Source organism: Athene cunicularia, assembly GCF_003259725.1.
Source record: "Athene cunicularia isolate RWA chromosome 3 unlocalized genomic scaffold, athCun1 chr3_part1, whole genome shotgun sequence".
In the NCBI taxonomy this organism is placed as follows: Eukaryota; Metazoa; Chordata; class Aves; order Strigiformes; family Strigidae; genus Athene; species Athene cunicularia.
In genome coordinates, this window is record NW_020799097.1 from 102,559,772 (window position 1) to 102,583,436 (window position 23,665).

General features: G+C 39.2%; 1 protein-coding gene across 1 annotated transcript in view; it reads right to left on the reverse strand.

Moving 5' to 3' along the window:
• ESRRG (estrogen related receptor gamma) overlaps positions 1 to 22,038 on the reverse strand; it is a 350,096-nt gene extending 328,058 nt beyond the window's left edge. Inside the window, exon 1 of the mRNA XM_026844374.1 lies at positions 21,967 to 22,038. The gene's annotated coding sequence lies outside the window, so the exon portion shown is untranslated. The remainder of the gene's footprint in view (positions 1 to 21,966) is intronic.
• Positions 22,039 to 23,665: the final 1,627 nt, after the last annotated feature.

Sequence of the window (23,665 nt, forward strand, 5' to 3'; positions counted from 1 at the left end):
AGTAGTGCAGCGCTTCCAAGTTACTCATCAGTCTGGCATTCTGCACATCATTTGATAATAGACTTAGGTAGAAGAGGAGCCATGGCCATCACCTGTACCTAAGAGGGAGTTATAATTAAAAAAAAAATAAATCTGTTTGCAACATTTCCCAGAGGGAAAGCATCTGCAGGTTTAGGAGTATAACTTAATGCAACATACTTACCATGTGCCCAAGAGCATGTTCCTCTTGTAGTACAGTTAGAAAGTTGCAAATACGCTATTATTCACTAGTCATATATTAAAACCAAAACAAAACCAAACCACCAACCCACAAAAAAAAACAACAACAACAAAAAAAAAAAACAACCAACCAAACCAAAAGAAACAAAAACCAGAGAAAACAAAGAACTACCTCTTTACCTCTTTGTACTGAATTGTATAAACCCAGCCTAAATAAACAGTACCATCACCTTCTGCAGGAATAATTCTTGGTGTATCAAGCAAATTCTTCTCCAACTGGATCATTGCCTCTCAGTGTTTACTACAAATGTTAGCTACTACGGAAATAAAACCAAAATTTATTCTAGAAAAAATTAGGAAGCATTGTAAAAGTTATACTGGCATCTCAATAGGAGTTGTTTCACACATGAAAAAAAAAAAAACAAAAACAAAAACAAAAAACAAACCCAAAAGGGTTATTTCACCTGAAAATTAAACATGGAGTCCCCTAATCAACAACTATTGGATAGTAAATTTAATACCTGATATTTTACTTGGCCAAATGGATGAGAAAAAGAAATGAGAGAATATTAAGTGTCCATTCGCACTTACTACTAGACTTTAGATACAGGAACTTCATGGTAGTTACCAAGTTAAAGTCAACAGTTGGGTCACCACTTCTGGAAATGTAATTCTTCTCACCATATAATTTATTATTAAACAGTATAAATTATGCCTGGCATGTGCAATGACTAGTTCAAAATTATGTGCAAAACACAGGGATTTTATGGTCTAAATTAACATTGGTTCCACTACTGCCAGGGTAAGTTTCACCACCAACTTCAGCCAGTGTAGCATCTGCCCTCAAATCTGGATAGAATGAAGTTTCAGTAGTTTACAAAACCAGTGTGGATGCTGATTCCTTCCAAGGCCTTTTGCTGGATAGAGTTTCTATTTCAGAGAAGCAATCCATCTTTTTTACTTTTGTCCCACTGGTAAGCAAACTGGGAACATGCCACCTTCTTACAGCCACAATTCTTAAATATATCATCATCAAGCCACAGAAAAGGGCACTAGGAGTCCTGCTAAGATGTCTTGATAGCTTTTGCCCTCCTCTGTGCTTCCAGACAGGACCATCTACACCTGTTTCTGAAAAATTTCTGACAAAAGACATGCCACAACATCTGGAGTTGCCTTCTTCTGGTGTTTTGTTTTATCCACCTTAGAAGGTCATTCCTAATATCTAACTGGAATTTCGTTTGGTTCTGTTTAACAAATTAAATCCCATACCCTCCCATTTCTCACCATGGAGATGGAGAATAAATTACTGACTTTCTTTTCCACCAGTCTTTTGTATTCTTACAGCCCATCGCCATGTTCTCCCTCAGACATCTCTTTTTCAGGCTAAGCACCCCCAGTACCATCAGTATTTCCTGATAGGTCACATCTCCTCATTCTCATCACCCTCATTGCTTTTCCTTTGGACTTTCTCCAAACTCTCTGCGGCTTACTTGGGGTGTGCTGCTCAAATCTGTGCTTAGAGTTATAGCAGAACTCCTACTAAAGCCACGAGGAGCAGAAGTCACTTCATACTCATGGGCTATATTTTGTGTTACATGTTCAGCACTTGCTACCAAGAAAAGCTCTTCATTTCAATGTGAACATTTCTTCTGCCAGTTTCACAACTATCTTAATTAACTGGAACCTTTAACGTTGTAAGCAGCATTAATTTAGAAGAAGTCATACTTAATTGGTTATCTTCACTTAGTTTAAACCCCAAAATGACAGAACATTTCAGGGTTACTACTGGAAATATGTAAACATAGGCATGCACACACAGCCCAAGTACAATTAACAGAGAGTTAATCTAATCTGTATTCAGATACGGATGTACAGAGATAAATAATCTACAGATATAATATAAACACCCACACACTGAGTAGGTCTGTAACTGAGAGGTTTATCTAAGTGATTAAGAATACCACAACTTTTCCAGTGCCAAAAAGAGAGGAAAAAAATAAATTAGATAGCTAAATATAACCACAGCTAAAATCCTATTCCCTTCTTTTTATAGTCCTGAGTCTACATAAATGTATATGTGGAAGAGATCATATCTACTTTAGCCTGTCACACTGCCTGTTCCTCCTCCATGTAAACAGGTTCAACTCCTCTGAAGTCAGTCAAAACACATATATAATGTAAATAAGTGTGTGTGTGTGTGTGTGTGTGTGTGTGTGTGTGAGTGAGATGTGTGTGTAAACCCAGGGTAAATGGGAGTAGAATACGGCCCCTTCTTGTCTCAGGTCTCACAGGTAGTTGTGATAATAGAAAATCAAGAAAAGTAATATACTGTAGTTACCTACTATGCAATAATTATCATGTAATTATACTGTAATTACAGTACCTGATTACTGATGTACTGTAAAATAAACTGTTATCAAGTTCTTCTACTGTTCACTTCTATTTACAGTCATCTCCGATAAAGACTAAGCCTCCCCAAAAATGCATGATAAAGCTTCTTATCACAGGTTTTAATGCCTCTAATAACTACTGTAATTCTGTGTGATTTAGTGCTTTGAATAATCCACCAGGATTTTTCTCTAGATCTTTAAAAGGATTGTAATGTGTACAGAGGTGTCGTAGTGATTAAATTTACAGGACACTTACCAAAACAGTGATAAGAAGGGATGTTTAATTAACACATGTACACGTTGTTCAACTGTACTATCATGCAAAAATAGAAAGACCGAAATGAGACCCCTATTTTCCTTTCAAAATGTTAAAAAAAATTAAACAAAGGATTATCCTCACTGTACAATATAGGAGCAGACATTCTGAGGGCAACAGCAAATCCAGGCAACACCTTAGAGTGGTACTAGCCTAGTGTTGCATACAGGGTAGAGCCAAGGCCCTGGTACCAGTCGGACATCCCAGAGAAAAAGGAAAAAGTAAGTCACATGTGACAGTACATGGAAATTCATTCACCAGTTGAGTTTGGAGATGTTGTTCCTTTGGCTAGTGGGTAATTCAAGGACATTGCAGTTCTCTTCAGCTATAATGCCTGAAAATATCATAGCTTTTAAGGATCATTGATAAAAGCCATTGCAGAAAACCAGCTGAAGGTTACCTTATCAGATGTTTTTGAACTCCATGTCTTAGAAAGGCATGCAGTTGCTCTAGAAAATCCCTTTTACCTCCATCGGTAGAATTTCTTAATAGCCAAGGCTATCCCTTATTTATATAACAGATAAGTAAATTTAAGTTAAGCAATGAAGCACCCCAGCAGACTAAACCTCAACAAAAAAGAGTAGAAGATTCAACCATATAGCGGGCAGTAGAATAGAACCTTTATCTCTCTAAGGACACTTTCCACTTTAACTTCTACTGACATTTTGTCCACTGTTATGCTGACAAAAAAAAAAAAAAAAAAAAAGTGATAGAGAGATCTAAAGGTGTTATCATATATGATCAAGGGACAAAAAAGAAAAGTCAAGAAGCTCATGCAACCCATATTCCCACTGGGGAAATAGCCTTTTTAATATTAGAATTGTTTGTACTTTGAAATGGAAATGCCAACATCCGCAAGTGCATGCAGCTGAAGTAGAGTTCACTCCCGGATGGGCAAATGCCAGGTAGTAACAGGGCATGAGAAAAGGCTTTGGCTCCATGAATGGAAACAAACATTTCCTTTGCAAAAATGATTCTTAATGATCTCAAAGGCCTCATGGTTCAGTATGGAGGATGAGTGCCACTGTTTTCTTTAGAATGAATCCCACGTATTTTTTATCACAGTCCTGGCACAGGGCTGCAAAGATGAAATCATTCCTTGACCATCATTGTGGGCACGCCTGCTCTGATCTGCAGTGCTATGCGGGGCCACACAAATACTGGAAATGGTGTAACTGCATTATTACTGTGGTCTGCACAGGCTTTTATACCCTGATTCTCAGCAAGACTAATTATTCTAAAAGAAGTCTCACACTGCTGCAATTATCCTGCTCCCAAAACCTGAGTTACATCATTTAGGACACTGTGCATCGCCGTTCAGGCACATCCATACAGCTTTCATTTTCGCAGCAAAGGTTTCTATTGGGGGAAAAACCCCCAAACTTAAACAGGAACAAGCTCAGAGGTCACGAACAAGGCAGAATGCTTAAATATAACAAGAAGGCACTGAGAGTGTCAAAAATCATGTGCTCCTGAGTCTGACTGTTTATTTACCTGGCACGCAGGACTGCTTACCTGCATAATCCTTTCTCTGCAGCAGGTGAAGGTGAAGGTGTGGGAACTTCCTTCTTCCTTTGCTGGTAGTATTATCTGAGCAGCATAAGGAGGGAGACTAGTGAAGGAATTTATTTCTCATCTCTGTCATCAATAAATTACTAAGGCAGATTTCGGGACTTTCAGAGGGTGTTTGAAACATATACCCCCTTGGTGAGCTACTCTGGTTGGGCTAGCATACATGCTGCTGTCACATACCTACCATCTTGCATAAGGCTGCAGTCTTTCTATAGGAGAAGAACTGACATTTTCTACAAAATATACAACTTTCTGCTGTAACACAGCCTCCTATTCTGAGCTCCAAAGAAAGCTTGCACACCATTTTACATTCCAGAAGGAAAACTGCAGGCGTAAGACTCAAAGGTTACCATACAAGAACAGGATCCTACATATATTACTAATATTATTACAAGTATAGAGCTTGTCGAGAGAGGACAAAACTCCCAAAGAAATGAACTAGTCATCCCCATTACATTTTCTGCTAAACATCTGAAGTAAATCAGTAATGAATACAAAACTTGCCCGACCATAGGACAGTCAATGAATCTGGAAATCAGCGCAAGTTCATCAAACATTTGGTACATCCTCCAGACCAACTTGTGGGTGAAACCAAAATGGATTTAAATCTGACTCTTCCCCTCCTGGGAAAGAATTTACAGTAGTAAACACTATTTAATATCCCTAATAAAATGAGACATTGACAAATAAGAAAAAAATATCATCTACTCATTGACTCAGAAATTAGCAGAGAAACTTTAGTAATTTTCACTATCTCCCATGAATTAATCGGACATTTTCCCAACATTTCCATATATGCCTATTCTTTCCTCTGTGACAGCAAAACTACAAGGTACTCCTGAATGTGATAATCACATTTTTGTACATTTCAGCATTAGATGGAGAACAATTAGATTTGCAGCTTCAAAAAAGGAGAGGAAGGAAAACATAAGAAAGAGAGAAAGAGAGAGAAAGAGAGAAAGACAGAAAGACAGAGAGAAAGAGAAAGAAAAGCTACCGCCTCTTTAGCCAAATGACTCAGAGATGGCACATCATCATCTTCAGATCTCAGAAACCAAATGATTCGTGAAATCTTCAGAAACATCGATGATGTAGCTAACTGCATGGAGGGTGGTTTTAATCTCAGGTAAAATGATCTGGTTTAACTACCCCTGAGTACTAAGCCATCCACCATCTTGAAGTTTATAATTTTAAAAAGTCCAATATTTATGTAAGCATATCCAGCTTGCTTTCCCTTAAAGAAACTTGCCTTACCTTTCTAATCCTCTCTCTGGTCTTTGCCTTGGGACAGAGACAGATGTCATAAAAGGCAACTGAACGTATTTCACCGGGATATGTAGGCCATATCCTTCATTATTACAGAAACAAAAATATGCTTGTTTTGATCTAACTATGTGTATTTAAAGAATTACCAGCAGAACATAAAATGAAGCAGAGAGGTCTGTTTAAGGTCTGGGTGTTCCACCTATTTTTACTGAAGCTGCCAGGGATTTCAACGGGAGCATTGCACACTGAATGGCGAAAGGAAACTGCTCTCAGACCAGTGTTAACCCGGGGTTGTGTACAAATGAAGAGATGCTCATCCTGTGGAAGGCATATGAAAGCTGAATTGCATATGTTAAATTAAAGACATCTGCACTTTGGCAGAATTTGGACAATGACTCACTTATATTTAATTATGTAAAAATTTCAAACGGGGCAAACTCCACTGTAGTGACTCACATTAGTGCTACCACATGATCTTCTGATAACTACATCAGAATATAACTCATGTCTCTGCTGCACAGAGTTTCTACAGAAAGAATGACATATTACCTGACTAGCATTAAAAGGACTCCGTGTTCCCAGCAATGACTAGTACATTAAGTAATGCTTCAGAAAGTAGCACATAGTACACCCAGGGTTTTTTTTTTTTTCCTTGACACAAAGCTACATATCCTCTAATGACAATAATTCAGTGTCATTCAAAAATCAATTTTCTGTTTGTGTTTTATTTCTTTAAATTTAGAGTTGTGGGGAAAGATTCCAGAAGTAGAAACTTACATCATTTCATTTTCCCAAGAATTATGATGCTGCAGACCTCCTTAGACTTCCAATCCAAGACGCTCCCATCCTGTCTTTACATGAGTGGCAAACACACCCTCAATACTTAAAGCACAAAACCTTCTGCCTAGCACTGGCAGTAAGGGTACCAGGCAGTTTCTCATGTTTTGCTTCACAGACATTCTTGGACTTTTCCCTGCTACCTCCTGCACTTTTCAACACAAATTACGTCTACTTGGGTTTGGTGTGGACTATCAGGAATGAACTGATTATGTGTCTTATGTCAGGCTAACAGGACTGATGACCTTGAAATGGGCACTGTGAAGAAAAGCTATCCTGCATTATTTGCCTCAGATTTTAAAAAGTAGCAAAACCTGTATTACTTCAGTGTTGTTAAGAAAATGGGGGATCCTTTGCTGAGCTGTATCAGGTCCTTCTTCAGAGCTCTGAGAGTTGTGTTTGCATCCTGGAATATCACTGCTTTACACTCTCATTAAACATTTGAAAAAGGGATGTCCACTACAAGGCTTTCTAAACACTGTTTTCAGTCACTGAAAATGCTGGCAGGACTCTTAAGTAACAAAGGGATATACAAAAGGCATTTTCACTACAAAAGGAATGTATTAATGTGACAAATACAGCCTTTGTTAATGCCAGATGCTGACTATAGGTGTGAATGAGGAGTATGATGAAAGGGATGATGAGGAGAAAGCAATCTTAATTGTGCAATTAGTTATGTTTGTGCAATGTTTTGCATGACAATTATAGGCCACTGGTAGGTAGACTAGTGATCCAAAATGACAGCTTTCCAAAGGAGTTTAAAAACAGCTAGGAAAGCCACTGTGCCTTTAGAGGCTAATGAAAAATGTAAATTATCTCAAGTGGCCTTTGTATGGCTTAAGTGTGATGTTGGCCTTAAATTCACAAATGTGGTGTGCTTTCTCCAGCTAAGAGTGATAAGAAGTAGGAAATGTAGAGGATAACCCGAGTGAATGCCCCAGTCAGTTCAGTGCTAAAAGGTGTGGGAGTAAAGTCTGGCTTCTGAGGGACAGAGATGATAAGAAATGATTGAAGGCGTTGGGACCAGTGTGTGTAATGGGCTGGATCAAAAAACAATAAGCAAGAGAAGAGAATCCATAATATGTTCCTTTTCCTTCCTAGCGTCTACCAAAGAGAAAAAAGAGAAGCAAAAAAAAAAAAAAAGCCTCTGATTATTCTACACCCTCTCATTCCCTTTCACTTACTTGCTTTTTCAAAGCACGATTTAACTTTTTTTTTCTAAGGGTTCACATAGAAGTTAGATTTAAAATTGGAATCCGATTAAAACTCGCTGTTATATCTATTCCTGAGGGTAGAGGTAAACTGCCCAGAATGTGATAACAACATGGGTGTTGAGTGATGATCTGCTCATAATCGACACATCTGAGCACACAAGAGTTCATTTCATCCTCGATATCACCCCAGGGATGCACACCAGTCACAGCTGGTGCAGAGGTATAAGACATACTGCCCTGTTGGCTCCATGATTACTCAGTTCATGGGTTAGCACCACTGGGGAGCAGGAGAGATGCCCTCACATGCCACTCAAAGGTGTTAAACTGGCATACATCATAGTTTTCCTGATCTTCCTCCCAGAGAAGAACTTAGGTCCTTTGGAACATGCTATCAACCAAGTCAAAACTTGCCATTGACATTTAAATAGTAGGCTAATGAACGTGAAGGGAGGAAAAAGAAAAAAAAAAGAGTGGAGAGACAAGGTAAGACCTGTGTCTAAACCTTTATTTACACAGGATACCTTTAGGTCAGACTCTCCGTTGCCTTTCAAACACACCCCTAGAACACCCTGGGAATTCTGTTTTTAAATAGTCCACTCATCCGTCACGCCAATAACTAGTAAGTGTATAGCGCTGCTAAGTCAAGATGTTTAGCAAAGACATTTACCTCTGCACAGAAACTCAGCCCCTGTGGTGCAGAAGAGCACAGCTGCGTGCTCCAACCCAGCTCTCAGCCAAGGGGATGAAGAACACATCAGAACCAAAGAACAGGGCAGAGTTCATTTTGGTATACTCCAGGAAAAGCATCCACCCAGTTCATTGGCTTTAATATTTTAACTGGAAGTGGGAATAGTTTTTTTTAAAGGCTATTTTTTCCTGTGTGAGAAGACTGCACTGGATGCTCTTTGTAGAGAAGCCTTAAGTCACAGATGAAATCCTACAAATTATTTACTAATGCGGATTGATACTGAATATACAACTTGAGGCAGAACCACAGAGAGCAGGATTGTATGTACACAGAAGTAAGCTTCAACATTCAGTCACATATCTTCCAACTGACTGCAAGCATCTCTACAGTAAATATCCAAGGCTCAAACACCCCTTGGAAATTCATTAGTAAGCACAGCAAACAACAATCCTGAAAATAGCATATTTCCATTCAGTGCAATGAGACATACCCCCGCTATATTATCTGTTCAAAGAGGGAAGGGCAATCCTCTTCTAAACCTAGCTTCTCATGAACCTGAATCCAATCACACATTCCCTTTATAACAGCTGTCTCTTGGTGCTGCTCTACAAAATCTACATTGTATCCCCACCACCTTAAAGGTCAGCTGTCATATTTCAATAAATAGAGAAACTATGGTTTCCTTAAACCACTTGTATTTCTCTTGCTGCAGTCATTTTGGCTCTCTTCTATTGGTCTTGCTTAGCTCACTTTCATATGAATGTCAGATTTTGCATTTGCTGTGTGCTGTCATCTAGACTCCCGCTGTAAAACAGTTTGTTTTTCCCCCAGTTGGTGCACCAGATTAGCATCCCCCCCTCTCTCTCCTCCAGAACAGAATGTAATTAAAGATCATGGGAAAATAACACACACACACTAGTCATAAAGTTAGAGAATTTCAGGTTTGGTTCTGCTTTCCAATTTTACATGCTCCACTTCACTTCTGTATATAGAGAAATATAAATGGCTTTGGTCACTGGATATCTATTAACTCCTTGTGCATCAGATCCTGTGAGGCAGAGATGACAGCAAGATCCACAGCAGCTTATGAGAAACAGCCTCTGACTTACAGAATCACACCCATTTCACCAAAAATGAAGCCTTTTGCCCAAACGGTTCTCTCTCCGCTTACTGCACAATGGTTATGAAACATAAGCCAGAACTGTCTCTGTGTTCACAGCGTACAGGAAAAAGTTTCATGATCTAGGTGAAATTTTTCATCTGAGAGGCTTATCGGGATAATTATTTGATAGCCTCGAAGCAGAAGAACCACTTGGGTCTGCAAAGGCCAGTGCTGGAGGCACAGTGGCAATGCAGAGGCTGTTTTGTACATTCCCACATCAGCAGTGGCACCTCCACCTCAGGTTTTCTGTTGGTAGGTTGGAAGCAACTGAGACCTTACTGTCTTCGACTGTGGGGCCGAATGTCACCAGAAGGAAAATTAACTGCTTCTTAATTAAAAAAGAAAAAAAACGCTTAAACAGCTGCTTCTACAGCAGGGATAAAAATATCAAATTGACATTCCTCATTACAGGAGTAAGCAAGAGGTAACTGCTGATCTTCGGTGTCTCCTGACAGGCTCTGGAAAGGAAAAACTCATCAGGTGATCTTCCACTGTGAAGGCAGGTGGTGGTGGGGAGCCAACTCGGGATCTACATCTCAAGGTCTACCACGGCTAAATCATAATTCTGTTTGTCTCCTTTTTTAAAAGGAGAGAGAAGATAACCAGTCACTGAGAAAGAAGGTATGTTCATGCCACATCATGTGACACACAGTATCACAGAGAGAGAATTTATGACTTGCCCAACCTGTGCAAAATTGTCTGTGGTAGATTTCTTGAAAATAAACCCAGATACTGTGATGTTTACTTAACTACAAAATTCCTCCCTCTCCCTCAGATAGGGAAGAAAGTAGATGTTCACCTTTACTGATGTTCTACTGTAATTATTTTTTATTGCAATTCTCCTCCATTAGTTAGAGGATCATAATGGAATAAATAGAAAAATGAGCTCAAGCCTGAGTATTCTGCATTGTAATCTAAATTAAACTAGTATTACAAATTTGTTTACATATCTCAGTTGAGCTATGCACTTTCAAAAGTTACTTGCTGAACATAAACATGTCTCCTGATGCTACATTACCCACTACATGCAGTAAAATATATTCTAATGTAATACAATAAAACTGAAAAACCAATAAATGTTCCTATTTATTGAGAAATTGGACAAAAAATAGCTTATTGTCAGTTTTTAAAGACTGAAAATCAATAGATGATGAAAGGTTGTATTTTTTGTTACCATTAGACTGTTGACTCTAGCAATAAGTGAGATATGGATTACAACTTGGGGAGGGGGGTGGTGGTAAAGAACTCGTGAGATATACAATTTGGAGCTTCTTGGGTTTTTTAGAAACTTAATTCTCAGTATTTGTGCAGCAGCGGCCATCTTGGCACCACTGTTAATGGGCCCCGAGAGCTCAGCTCCTCCATTTTGTTGACAAAGCCAGCTTTAAGTATCTTCCTGTCTTTAAGAGCATTTCTAAATTAAGGGGGCTCTTAATCAGACTTGCATCTGCTAAGGATCATGAGTAAAGGAGATCCAGCTTTCACATATATTCACATCATGACAGTCAAAAAAAAAAAAAAAGAAATCCAAAAAAAAAGTAATCCTCAAACAATATAACAAAATTCCAGCTATTGCAGTTCCACCTCTCACTGCCTGGATTGAGCCCACCCATCTGAGCTGCAGAGTGGGTTCCCCGGGTCTGGCCCCAATGCCCTGCATAGTCCTCACAGAACAACAAACACAGCCCAATGCCAGGCAGAAATTGGGTTAAATCGGATGTTCATTTTGCGAGGACCTTTAGCTCTCACGCATTTCTGAGCCTGCTGTCCTTCCTCACACGTGTAAGGTTTTCAACATCTGAGTGCAGAGGTCCCATTTGAGTCTGCCATATACACGTGGCTGAGTTTTACCCTAAAGATAGGGGTGGAGAGAAGTCTGGAAAACACAGATTTTAAGCACCTGTTTTCCCAGGCCAATTTATGCATGGGAGTCAGTTTAAAACCTGAATTTCTATATTCATTAAACAAAAAGCGCACAACCGTGCAGAGGCTGGGAAGGCATTCTTGTCTCACAGTGCAAACACGTTAGAATGGAATACTACAAAAATATGCAGTGATAAAAAACACCAAGCTAAACATAAACACTGCATTCAGAGTCCTTAAATAGTGATCTATGCCAACGTTTTTCCAAGTGAACCAGTAGGTATGACCATTACATATAAACCCAAATATAGATGTTCTACTCTGACTGTATTTCTAAATTCTGGAACAGAGTTTGAAAGGATGCCAATTATAACAGGGAGTTAGGGATGCTTTTAGGATTTATATTCTCTTTGTACATTTCATAATCGTACAGTAGCTCAAATCTTGCTAGATGGGGCTAACACAGTAAAAGTCTGTACTGTCTTCAGATAATGCAGATGTATTTCCCAGTAAAAGTGGACAGTGACCACTGGGCCTGAATGTGACAGAGAGTTGGTAATGCCAGCTGACCTGCTTATGAAGTACTTGATTTTACAAGTCCACAGAGGTGCACAGTTAGAAGTCTACAGAAAAAAAAAAAATGTCCCAAGACCTTAAATGAGCTGACAGTGTGCAACAATGGCCATCCTACTACTGTTCCTAGTCCTGCAGTTCCATAAGGTAAAACTTTTGCTTCCAACTGAAGACAGCACAGAGATCGCTAATTTTCATATCACGGTTTCCTTCTGTTTTCCCAGGTAGAAAGCTAACTATTTCTGAAAAGGGGGCTGTTACCACATACGCATAATCACATACCAAAAAAAGATTCGTGTTGTTCCTGTAAGCTTTTGCTTAAGTATACCATGGAAAATAACTTTGATGAAATAATTTGCCCAGAGCACTGCTTGTCTGGAAGATTTCTATAATTTAACTGCAGTTCTGTAAATAATGTGGTGATAGACAGGCCATCAGCATAATTTGGTGCTAGACCCATGCAACATTAAGGAAATGGCCAGCAGGCCAAAAATTAAATCTCAATTGGGTCCTAGTATGTACAATGCACATTAAAAACCAGTCCAAATCTTTTTTTTTTTTTTTTGGAATCTGCTTGTTCAGTTTAAAGGAAGCGATTGAATTTTGCTTTGGGGATTAACACAAAGAAATGTCATGCTTCCTCTCAGTGAGGAAAGATCACCCACATATGGTTAATCCCGCAGACCTCCATAAAGACATATTTTTACACGATAACATCCCAAACTACTGTCACAGCACAATCACATAGCATAGCATTTCGTACTGCTGCTGAACTACCAGTAACTTTCAACAAAGTCTCTCAGTTCTCCTGTGTTGTTGCCCTGTAAAACAGAAAAAGCTATTGCCCTGATTTTTAGTCAAACCTTATCTGAGACTGAAAGATAAGAGGTACAAAATTGTATGCATGGTACATTGCACCTTTAATCATCTACCTACCTGAAATACTCAAGCAAGTAGTTAGACATCTAAATGTTCCAACTACAGGCTTAAAATAAATGGGCTTTGTAGTACATGACTGTGTCCACATTATTTGAAAACTGGCGTTCACATCTCTTCTCAATCTAAGTATCACTTCATTCACTGGCAGATCAGAAACTCAGTCAGTAGAAGAGCCAAGACCAGGCCTAAGATTTAGTACTTCAGCTGAAAAAAGGGGAGAACCAATGACTGCAGGATGTTTCCCATTCATGCTTCATGTCTGGACACACATTTTTCCATCAGAAACGTCCACAACAGCACTGCCTTCCTGCATCATCAGATTGTAAATCAAGATATGTTCTGGAAGCATTCTATGATTTTTATTAAATGAGAAGGAAATGACAGGGGAAATAATAGACAAAACAAGTCAACAAATCCATCCCTCTCAGCTCTACTGAAAAAAGGCCTCAAGAAGCAGACACATTTATACTTCTTTTTCGATGGCAAAACAGAGAAGGAGGTGAAGTAGCTGGGTTAAAAGCCAGTAAAAAGTAGTATAAAAAAAGCCCACCAGGTATTGTTGCAAGAACCTCTAGATAAGCATCTTAAATCAGGGTAAATTACACACCTCATGCTGGTGACTCGGTCATGGGAAATTATGAAGCTACGTGATGTCTCATTTGTTGTGCTGAAAACAAATGTAAATAAATTACTGAGAGAATCTCATTTACATTTAGAAATTCATCCCGATGCATGACATGACTGCTGATGTTTTTTTAAATGACACTTTGAGAAGAAGTGCCACTATTAAAAACAGATCATAGCCACCTTACCGAGAGTCTGTGCACGTGTGCGTGCACGTGTGTGTGCATATGTGCATGAGCATGTAAAAGCAGATGTTCTAGAGAGATCCTTCGGATCACTGGGAAAAAGGCTTTCTTTTACTGTTTCGGAACCAAAATGGTGGCATCAGAAAACAAACCCATCAATCTGTATTCTTCTGTGTATTTTTCACCCTCCAGACTGGGGAACAGAAAGACAATGTTATGGATTGGCTGCTGCCAGTACAACAGAAAGTGCAAATACTAAAATCATAGAAACAGAAAATAGTGTGGCACGTCTCTCCATCATCAAGTGTAATAAAACTTCCCCTTAAATACACACACAAAAAGCCTTTCGCTAAGCTTTTATCTCCCCCCTCCAAGTCTCACATTTTAAGCTGTCACTGAAACAATTGAGAAGGATATCCAGGAAGCCATAAGATGGAGAGCAAGTTGAACCGTGGTGAGCTAAGCAGCATACATTCAGGCAAATATCCAAATGCTTCAGGAGCTGTCATTCTCCATCCCGCGTGGGAAGGCTGCAAAGAGACGGACTTGTTCGTATCATGATTGCTCTTATTATTACAGCAGTGAAAACACTGCATACTAATGGATGCGTTTTCAGAAAGACGACTGTTAGACGGTTTTTTAGACTCTGCCTGACTGTCTGGGCTTCAGTATCTGATACCTCCTATCCCTTTCTTTGCTTCCCAAACAGAGCTCTAAAAAAAAGTTTGTAACATGAGGGTGAAATAAAACATATTTCCAAATGGGGACATGACAGTGTTCTACAACTCCACATACGGCAGCATATTTACATAAGCCTGCATAGGTCAGAGAGTTTATTTGTTAAGGGACAAATAAGCAGGCCATGAAATAATTATTTTTCATTGTGCCCTGCCAAACCTATCCAGCCAAAGGCTAAATTGAGCTGCTATTGTGATTATTTGAACTGTGGAGCCAAAAGTCTTCACTGCAAAGCATCCCAGCTGTCCTAAATTTTATTCTGATGGCTAGTTTTCACGCTAGCTTGAAACTTGCCAAAAATACTCCACAAAATAGGCAGGCGGAAGGCTTGCTTTATCCAGACCTACATCAATTACTGATTTAGAGCTGTTCTGAGAACTTGATTATTAACAAATCACTTCCCGAAATTGTTATGACAAGATTCACATATGCAAATGGCAAGCTGCTCATATGTACACAGCTAGCAAAAGAAATTAATACAAAGGTTCCCAGATTTATTTATGGTTATTTCCTATTGTGCTTTACTGCAGATTAGCCACTAAGATATTAAAAGAAAGGGGAGAGATCCAGCTGCAGCACCACAGCTTTGACATACAGTGACATGGGAACACCCAGGCCATAACTGCTCAACATGCTTCTGCCTTCACCCACCTCCCGGTGGAAAAGGACCTACCAGTGCCTTCTGGCATCAGAGGAAGCAAAACCATCACGGTAGTTCTCAAGCTGCAAATTTGGCCATCAGACCAAGGAGCAGGTAAGATTATGATGAGAAACTCTCAGATCACAGGCTTGGGAGGATATTTCATACTTTAAACAAGGTTGACAGCAGAAGAGGGGGAACAACAAACATGATTTTTTTAAACCTCATGCTTCAAAGCTTAAATTAATCCCTAATAATGAAAGATTAGGATGAGAACATGTAGAGAGAAGATTATCCCCTATCTGCCCATTGTGAGGGTCTTACAGCTTTCCTTGAGGCGCCTGGGATTGGTCATTGCTAGAGACAGAACAGGAGGCTAGAAGGATCTGAGGAGCAATTCATTTCACACTTTCTACATCTTTGTTTAAATAACTAAGACACAAATGAAAGTCAATAAGGCTAATTTTTTTGAAGACAGAAGACTTACAAATAAATGAAGCCCAGCATTTGGTATCAGGTACATCGTTTGGTACCGCATCCTCGATGAGAAAAGTGCACCTCGCTGCAGCTGCCCTCCTTCTCCTCCACATCACCTACTATTCTTTATCCTGTTTGTAATTTCACTGTAATATCCTCAGGGCAGCAACCACTCCACATTTACACATGAATTAGAACAACACCTCGAACAATGGCATACCAGTCCTGATTGGGCCTGGATTGCTCCTGGGAATGCTGCTGGGAATGCTACTATAAAAAGAGCTCATAAATGTATAGAGTACAGCACAGTAACACACACACACACACACATACCTTTTATCACAGTTAACATCACCGAAGCGTTAACTCTTTGTCTTCCCAATAATACTGCAGATGGTTACATTTATTTCTAAGATCCAAGATGGCTGCAGGATGCGTAGCTAAGATCCAGCACACTTCACCAGCATACTCTGTGAAGTCAGGTGTTTACTATGGATGTCTGTATTTACTACTTAATAAAATGACACAAATGTTATAGAGTCTTGTTATAGATGTAGAGGCATAAGGTTGAATCTTGCTTAGGATTTGGACAGAAGCTATGTGATCTGGTTAATCAGCTGGGGACATTCAGGCTGAGAAACCAAAGGAACCCGTATCAGTGTCAGGCACATCACCCCTTTGCACCCGTTACAGACCTACTGTGTCTTAACCCAGTTAGCCCAAATTCCCTTTTGATTTCCTTCCTTCCTTGGGAAAGGCTTCAGACCTTTGAGCTAATATTTTAATATATTCAGGAATTTGAAATTTTACATATAATAAGTTATTTTCTGGTAGTTCAGATATAAACAACTCCATTACAAAATTTTAACTTTCATATTCAGTCATTTTATTTTTAACTGAAAATATAATAAAGACTTGAAAATTTTAAGCAACATATTTCCATTTTTCTTAACAATTTTGACACATAAATTATTTTGTAGGACTTTTTTTCCCGACGGACTATGAATAGCCAATGTGGCTCACAAAGAGCAAAAGAAAGAGGGAATACATCCCAGTAAGGTAGCAAATCAATCAATTACTTGAGTACATGCATAAATTCAGACACCCAAGCCACCTTTAAGGTCAAGTTCCATGTTGTAGTCACTCATTCCAATATTTAATATCTAAAAAAATGGAAGAAATAGCCAAAATGTAAAATACATAAAAAATCTTAATCAGAAGAAAATAGCCATTTTTCCAGGCCTGTATTCTGTGTTTGTATGCCACCAGAAGTTCACCTTAAACATCTACCATACAGACTATAGCTGTTAGGAATTGTATTAATCTCTCTCAGAATAATAATAAAAAAAATATGTATGAATGACTTTTTGTTGACTACCAGTTGATGGACCTCTTATTTCTTAGACTAAAGACTCTCCACAATCAAATGTAGAAAATCCAAGATCATTTCTTTTTCTCTGGCTCCTGATGGGTTAGTAGCACTACAGGGCCTTCATGTGCTTTTCCATATAACCTTATGCTCAATTCAAGTTTTGTCCTTGACATAAATACGTAAAGTTTTTGTCTTACAGAAACATGACCCTCCTTGTTGGACATTCTCAGTCTGAGCACTTCAGTTACTCTATGAACTTGCCGCAATTCATGATTTAACTCTCTCTTCTTTCACCCAGAGCACCTGTGGCTCTAACCAAACCAAACTCTACCTAGTGTCACACTTGCACTCCAGAGGAAAGATCACTGAGGAATGATCTCTTTACTTCTACAAGGATCATAAGAGACCGTGGTCTATATGGAATAGGGTATTGATGACCCTGCACATACTCAGTCATAGTCAGATGTGTGACGAAGTCCAGTGAAATCCTATTAGGGAGTAATACAAATGACAGCGCTTAAAGAATACAGTTAGTTCCTAATTAAACAGCAATAATTCTGCTCAGAATTTACAGAATTTATCACCAGAACAGGAATCTCAAGATCTTTCAGAAGAGTCTCATTTTAACAGACCTGTTGTCCACTGAACCAACAACTCTGTTGCGTACAGACAAGATATCTCACCAACTTAAGTACTATTAAAAGATGATTATGCACTGAGCTTTCCTGAAATTGTATAACATTTGCATGGTATAACACATACTCTTACTTGTTCACTGCAGTCTGATTCAAAGTGCTATAAATATGTTTGCCCTTTCTGCTAAGCCCGCCTAAGGGATTAGCAACCCCCCAAAAGTTCAGTTGAATATTAACTGCATTAACTTTGCAGACTGTAACATACTGTTACACTCAAACAGCCTACGGTGCAGTATGGATGACTTGCTTCTTGCTTAATAAAAAATGTTTTCATGCAAAGCCCTATTGCTAGAAAAAAGAATTTGCTCTGTCAAAGGGGGTGACCTCTTCCATTTAACTTCATGAGGCAAACAAATAAAAGAAAGATCTTAACAGGGATGTCCAGAGAAATGATTATCATTTTGTCTGTCAAACCAGATGGACTTCCTTTGGCAACACAGCACCAGCTCCACTCTACATTAGAAATTAAGTCAGTTCACATGACAAAAACCCTGTGAAATACAGTAGCAAAGTGTTGTCTACTGTGGTAGTGTGAAGTTAAAAACTAGAAAAGAAGTATGACTGTTAGCTTACTTATTTTGTTAATTAAGTTGTGCTTTGCATGCCAGCTCCCATAAAGACCACATGTGCCAAAAGACTTTCCAGCACAAAGTTATATAGCAGACAAATAAAAGGAACAGGAAATGTTTAAAAGCTGGAAGACAGAGAGTTGACAGAAGTGTAAAAGGGAGCTGACTTGATAGCTAATGCCAAAAGTCAAGGAAAAGCAGGTTCTTAAACCTCTTAAGTAAAACCCTCCCTGGTAGAGACAGAGGGTAACTGGCAGTATCTGATCAAAAGATGAAGAAAGGAAAGGAGAAAAAGTAAAATGAAAATGGCTGGGACCAGTTTCTGAAGGTTACAAGGTATAAAGTGGGACCAGTAGAGTTGCTTAGGGTACCCAGTAGATTGTCAAAGTACTTACAAAGATTAAAAAACCCTCTTACATTATAATCACAGTAATACAAAAATGTAGAACATATCTATTATCTGCTGAACAGAGAAATTGCATAATACCTTTTCTTTGCATAAAAAAAAAAAAATAGATGAAACAAACCTTCTCTATGTTGCTGTGAGAACATGCATCAACTCTCAAAAAGACCTTGATACTGAACACTGCAATGAAGCCTTTCTTATTTGGTTTTCAGGGATCTCATATGTATCAGTTGTAAAAACACACTCTCCCATACAGAGTCCTGGGTGTAATCAGAAGCTAATCAAAACTTTAAGAATTAGAAACTGTATTTCTCCATAATACTGTACATTTACTCACTTCTGCCATTCACCATCACCATTATTTTATCTAGAATTGGAGACCAACAATAGATGTTGGTAAATACGCAAGAACTTAAACTGCAGAGACCCTCAGACCGCCGCATTAAGCTGGAATTAAAGCTTTACGGGAAAAAAGAAATGTTCCACTCCCTGCAATTGCCTCCCTCCCTTATACACACACACTGCACACCTGCTACCCACCGGCCAGATGGGACTGAATTCTCCTGAATCAGATCTTGGATTTTTAAGCTCAGCTTGAGTTCAATTGGATTTCAAGACATCAAAATATATTTCACATTTTAAAAAAGCATTTCACATTTTAAAAATTACACCAGTGTCCAGGAGCTGCTAGTTTCAGTGTCTGCACAATTAGATACATATTAAAGTGGCATTATTGCTCCAAATGTACTAATGCCAACAAATAAAATGCAGCTTTGCAACAACATTTAATTTAATTACATATGTTCACCTAATGCATTAAAACCAGAAACAAACTGATTTGATATCATCAGCATGTTAAACGAGATTGGGAATTTAGCTAATCCGTAGTGACTGGTAATGTTTTTTTAAAAGTCCATAAAGGCAATTTAGCAGCCCAAACTCACTTAAATGTTGTAGGAACTGGCCCTTAATGCACAGGTATCATAAAATATTAACACATGTTAAGAAAAAAAACTGGGAAGCATTATATTCCTAGAGAATTTGCTAAGCTTGCATAATGCAACAACTATCATCAGTAAAGTTTCTTCAGTTAAGAGACCTCTACCCTGCACTTCAGGAGGAGGTGTCTCTCTCTCTCTACTCCAGCAGCACAGCTCCACTGAGTCCCTGTTTCCTGCACTTCAGTGGGCTGCTCGCAAACGGCAAAGTCACATTTTTAATTGGGACCAGCCTCTGAACAAGTCTTTCTCCATCTTTTCCATCAATCCTGAAACTGATTTGAGACTTGCAGGGGGTTAAAAAGCTGTCAGCCAGCAGCAAGATGTTCTCTGCAGAGACTGTGGGCATCTGGAAGCTGCTGCCAGTGGTGTTCCGCCAGAGCCATATCTGGCAAGCACCAAGGCGCAGAAATGCAAGTCCTCCTTGCTTGGCCAGCCTTGGACTGACCTTTAGTCGTAACGGGGAACAGGAGTTTTGTTAGTGAACACAGAGTTCTGGTCTACACATTTTTTAAATTGATTATTTTATTGATGTAAAGTGCCCAGGTGCCCTCATGACAGTCACTAATATGGATTTTGAAAATAAAATTAATTAAGGGCCAGTCTGGACCACCTTTACTGTCATCATGTAGTACCCTTTTCTACAAGTAACAATGCTATCAACCAGTGAGCACAAGTATAGTGTTTGTAGAGTATTTCATTACATCTCAAAACACTTGACTATGGAGGTCAAGATCACTGTCACCTATCTATGCGCGCGCGCGCACACACACACACCCACACACACACTCGCTCACTCTTCTCTCCTACCTTCCAAAAGGGGAACTGAAGCACAGAAAACTTAACCAACAAAAGTCCGTGGTCGGAGTGCCAGCTGTGCCGCACGGGGCTCCGTCCCTCCGGACCGCAGCGGGAGCATGGCACGGCGCGAGCCTGAGCGGGAGCAGAGCAGCCTGGCACGCAGGCTAATCTGAATTACACTCATCCAGCCCTTGAAATGGTTCCTCATTAGCTGCGGGTTAATGGAGTCCCAATGAGTAGTGTTATTTTCATCCCCTGCCTACTGAACACAAAATTCATTTGCAAATATCCTGTAAAATACTGCAAAGCAAGCCAAAGAGATATGACAACATAAGAGGCATACTATTTATGGAATGCACTTACCGTCATTTAGAAAAGGAAGCTGACATGAGCAACAGCCTAAATTTAGCAACACATTTAGTTTTTATTCACTAGTCACAATGACAGCATTTTAGAAGGCTACCGCACACCTTGTGCACCAAAAGGTTCCACTGAAATCAAGACAGACTTTGATCTGAAAGGAATTCGGGATCAGCTCCTTAATGAATACAACACTGAGTTAAATTAAGGCAATCACCATCTTGACTTTCTATTCCAAGTAGATATAAAATTACATTGATTGCAGGAAATGGTGGCATTCAAACAATATTGCAATGGCCAAAGCCTGAAAGCTAAATTCATTGTCGAGCTAAACTAGGCTTTCAGAGGGCACCATTTGATTTGAGGGAAAAAAGCATCTACAAACCACATATTTTCAATTAATAGTTTAAAAGGCACAGAGTAAGAAAGGAAAAACACTGGTCAATATGCCATATGCCACTCAGATAAGCAGTGTCTTTGCATATAGATGTAGATACTCTGCGTGTGTATATATATATATATATATAGATAGATATATAGATATAGATATATACACACACACAGGTGGGTGCATGCATGTGTTTTGGTTTTTTTTTTTAAGGCAGGCTGTACTACAAAGGCCAAATTTGAGATCCATAAAGACACAATGTATTTCAGAACAGCCTAAGAATGCCCTTTTACCCACACTGTCTTTAATTCAAAAGTAATTTCAAATCAACAGCGTACAAAGTTAAACCTAGTTCTCCTGAAAACTCAGAAAAAGAATTAATTCGAACCCTTACCTTTGGCACCTTAAAGACTTTTGGCCATGACTTACCTGTATAAATAGAAAGAACTAATTTACTACAGAAATGCCCATGGGCAAACATGTTCTGGCTAATGAAGTGTTCAGCTTTTGCATGATTAACCAGCTGGTGGGGGTGGTGTAAAAATCACAGGGCATAAAATAATAAGAAAAATTGATTAGCAGCTCTCTTTTAAAGCACTCTATGAAAAATTTCCTTATTTTTGCTCAGCAGTTTGGAAAGGAACTGTACAGAAAGATAGACTCAAATGACTTACCAAGGAGCCAGGCAGAGACTGCACCAGGCACTCACTCCTCCACGACCTGCATCGCAGAGAGGTTCAAGTGAAAAGCAAGATACCAACCAGCACCACGGCTGGATTACTTACACAACAAGTCCTGCCACTAGTCATAAAGGTAATTTTCGACTATATTGTGAAAGACATTATATAAAGTTAAAAACTATGACTGTGCTTTGAGTCAGTTCAGTTTCTTCCCCAGCGCTCTACACTTGAGCACCTTAGCTGGCCACAGCTAGTCCTGTAAGCCAATTTAAGAACTGTCTCCATATGAGCTAAGGGATTTATACACTAGTTAGAAATAATGCACACATTTAGGTGATGCTACATAAAGAAGATGGGGTTTGCAATCATTAAGGACAAAAATCCCCTTGCCCTTCCCATCCTGTACAAGGGGTTTCTTACAAGCTCACATGCTCTGCCTTAAAAACAGGACCTAATTAGTGTACAAATACTTGGCAGACAGGTCACAAAAACAAATTTATCATTAACTATCCCCTAAACCAATGCAGGTTATCCTGAAGCAGCTCCACTTTATACACACTTGCTCTAGGTCCCTTCAGCTGGGATACAACTGGCACATAACAGTTTCTTTAAGGAAAACCACATATTTTTATGGCACAGGATTACTTCAGAAATATCAAACAGCTGCTCATATAAAGCATATGCACCAGTAATAAGAAACCACAAAAATTTAAACTACAGATAATTTGCAATAGGCCACAGTAATAGTCACAGTCCTCTTAACCTTCATTACTTCTATGGCAAATGCATGTTTTACACCTATTTATTAGCTTTTAAAAAATGGCTTATAGCTATGTATCATGGGAGAAGCAGGCAAAGGATATGCATCTCAGGGATCTGCAATGTGTTCCAGCCCTAGGGATGCAGCCATCACTCAATGCTGGGACTTCATGGGTTGGGAACCTGTGTTAACTCACTTTGTCAATATATAAGTAGTCACCTTGCACCCATGGTTGATTTCTAACCACAACCAGATATTGCCTCCCTGAGCTTCCCCTCTTACAGTATACAATGGCATACAATATACCTTCATATGCTCAGCTACCTGGATGTCAATTCAGTTCTTAAATCATGCTGGTATACCGTGCATGCTGCGGCTCAAACTATTCAATCATACCATGGGATTCTTTGTGAGGAGCAACAGTTTTACCTGGAGTGAGAGTTATTGTGAGAAGAACCAAAGCAGAACTCTGAAGCCTTTTTTCCTTCTTTCCACAACTCCTCCATTTATCTCAGTTATCGCTTTCTGAGGAAGACAATATCCCTTTAAATGCACCAAAAGAGATTTTTCCATGCTGTTTCCCTATAGGAGCCAGGAAGATTATCCCAAGAACAGATTGCCTCATGCATACACAATATACTCCACTTCACCCAAAAATTCACACCAAAGAACTGGTCAAGCTTATGGAAGTTAGATTAACTCTACAAATATTCCATAGAGGTCTTCCTTTATTACCACATATACCTGAGAAAGCTCGTCGCTACCTTCAGGGTCAGTCAAGACTGCTGAAATCAGAGGTTTTTGCATGTTTTCAAGGTGTTGCTGGATAGGTGGATCCTCCTACACTTGCACAGCTCTTGCTTTTGAGCCTCCTCTAACCTTTTGGAAACATTTCTACATATTAACACTTAAGAAAGTGGGCATAGAGCTGAC